We start from the raw sequence: 3,245 nt of genomic DNA, 5'->3' as shown, positions 1-3,245 counted from the left end.
ATACAATGTGCCTCATTTACAAAGTCACTCTAATGTCACATCAATGTCATTCCCTCTTTAATCCTTCTTGTTATGCTATGGCAGTCTTACACTCATGGACACTCATGTACTCTATGTAATAATGTAAATTCAGCCTAATCTAACGCTAACTGCAAGTACCATATTGACAGAATGGAGTGTCATTTACATTTTTCATTTGGCATGTGCTTGTAAAGTGCAGATGTACAGTACAGCACAGTGTGTGTGTGTGTGTGTGTGTGTGTGTGTGTGTGTGTGTGTGTGTGTGTGTGTGTGTGTGTGTGTGTGTGTGTGTGTGTGTGTGTGTGTGTGTGTGTGTGTGTGTGTGTGTGTAGGCTCCCATTGGCGTGTGCACTGCCACTCCCCGACTTATGTAAGAATGAGCCCGTGCAAATGAATTATCAAGCACAAAGTCGCTACGCTCAAAATAGAGTGGAATCACAAGGGGAAGTCGGAATCAGTCTGAATTAGCAGTGATGCTAGAGCTCTCCGATTCAGCCCGAGGTTATTCCAGTCCCCTGACACATAAACATAGAATCAGGAGCAGTGTTGTAGTCGAGGCTAAACGCAAGCAAACGCAGTTTATCCACCTCTGGATTTCAGAAATAGAGTTTATCCACCTCTCAAAAGAGTTTATTCACCAATTGCAACTTTTAGCATTCAAAAATCACACTTTGTTATCCGCAATTTACAATATGTACACTCATCAACTCTCTGGGAACCATTTAATACACTGGTATTGTTATAAACAATGGATAATAACCTCCACCATCATCAAACATGTTCTGAATGCCTTTTTTAAAAAATCTGTGCATGGCGGAGTCCACCTTCATGGTTCAAATTCATGGTTTACCCACACACACACACACACACACACACATACATGTATGGTTTACCCACCTCTAATTTTACCACTACATCCCTGCACACACACACACACCCACACACACAAACACACACACACACACACACACACACACACACACACACACACACACACCCATTCATGGTTTTACCCACCTCTAATTTCACCACTACACCCCTAATCAGTGGGGCATGATCAGGCCTTCCCATGAGCAGGCTGGACACACAGTATTGCCGCCATGCTGGAGGAGTGTGATTGTGATTGAGATGCAGTGTGTGTAGCCACTGTGGAGTGTGTAGTGTGAGTGTGATTGAGATGCAGTGTGTGTAGCCACTGTGGAGTGTGTAGTGTGAGTGTGATTGAGATGCAGTGTGTGTAGCCACTGTGGAGTGTGTAGCGTGAGTGTGATTGAGATGCAGTGTGTGTAGCCACTGTGGAGTGTGTAGCATGAGTGTGATTGAGATGCAGTGTGTGTAGCCACTGTGGAGTGTGTAGTGTGAGTGTGGCAGGAGTGCTTAGTCGGGAGTAGTCTGTTGTGCTCAGGCTTTGATGACTCTGCAGTCTTTCCTATGAAGCCTTCAGTAGAGTACACTCTGGAGCTGTGCGTCTGCATGCTGTGGTGGGTCTGCGCTCTAAGTGTCCAGTCTTTGGTGAGCAGTTATCTGTGGTAATGGAGAGGGAGTTTGATTGACAGGTGGTGTGTCATTAAGGGATATGGAGAAGACTAAAGAGCCCGGGGGTTATGCTGACAGCAGTTCATTCACTTCAAATCGTCACACACACACACACACACACACACACACACACACACACACACACACACACACACACGCACACACACACACACACGCACACGCACACGCACACGCACACGCACACGCACACACACGCACACACACACACACACTCATGCAAACACGCACACACACACACACACACACACACTCAGATGCACATAGACAAGCATGCAAGCATGAGTGTAGGAATAAAGCACGGAACATATATTCGCACTCATGTACAGTACATGGATGCACAAGTGAACTGAACTGAAACTCAAATTCAAAGACTACGAACGCACACACACACACACACACACACACACACACACACACACCTCTACACACACACACACACACACACACACACACAGTGCAATCATGTGTCAGAGCATTGCGTTGACTGCTCCTGCAGCTGTGACTACACAGCAGTGGGACCACTACCTTTCATCTCTCTGTGTCTCTCTCACACACACATTCTCACTCTCTCTCACGCACACACACACATGCTAGCAACCAGGCGCACGTGTTCACACGGTCACTTGTGTATAGACATCCCAAATGCATTTCAGAAGACAGAACACCTCAATACACTTAACCGCTCAAACAGAGCTGTGTGAGAGTGCGCTTAGAAAAGAATGTGGGTGTGTGTGTTAAAAAGAAAAAGATGAAGACAGAATGAAATAAAAGAAATGAGATGAAGAGTGAACAGTGTGTCAGAGAAGGAGGGACATAGTGCTTTATAATGTATATGTGTGTGTGTGTGTGTGTGTGTGTGTGTGTGTGTGTGTGTGTGTGTGTGTGTGTGTTTGTGTAGGTGTGTGTGTGTGAGTGTGTGTGTGTGTGTGTGTGTGTGTGTGTGTGTGTGTGTGTGTGTGCATGTTATGTGTAGAAGCATGCATGTATGGAAATAGTACTAGATTATATACTGTGCATGCCAGGTGTTGGGGCATACAGTACATGTAGTCCTTTGCTAGCATGTCCCATTTCTTTACCCTTTCAGTGTATAATATAATCATGTGCAGTATGTACGAAACGGGGTAGAAATGGGGTAGAAACGGGATAAAAATGGGATAGAAATGGGGTAGAATTAGGGTAAAAATGGGGATGGCTAACAAAGGGCTAGGGAGGTAGAGAAGGAAGAAGAAATGTGACTGTGAGGTTTCTCGGTTGATTGAAATTCTAATGTATTCCACAAGCACATACGGCCTATGATATGATATGATCACATATGCATATGTGTGTGTGTGTGTGTGAGTGTGTGAGTCTCTCTTTGAGTGTTGATGCATGGGGTGAAAGGGCAACTCTCTCTCTGTGTGTGTGTGTGTGTGTGTGTGTGTGTGTGTGTGTGTGTGTGTGTGTGTGTGTGTGTGTGTGTGTGTGTGTATGTGTATTTGGGGGGAGGGTTCCACTCTAAGCAACTGTACACACAGAAAACGGCAATATCTTCAACACACTCTCACTGGAGCTATTCACACATTCAGTTTTACACCAAGCAAAACACATAAGTAAGACACATAAGCACGACACATAAGCACATACACACCCAAACACAAAGACAAACACACATTCTCTCAGGAGATTTC

This window comes from Sardina pilchardus, chromosome 11 (assembly GCF_963854185.1).
Source record: "Sardina pilchardus chromosome 11, fSarPil1.1, whole genome shotgun sequence".
NCBI classification, from domain to species: domain Eukaryota; kingdom Metazoa; phylum Chordata; class Actinopteri; order Clupeiformes; family Clupeidae; genus Sardina; species Sardina pilchardus.
The sequence above is the reverse complement of the archived record's forward strand: the minus strand, read 5'-3'. Positions refer to the sequence as shown.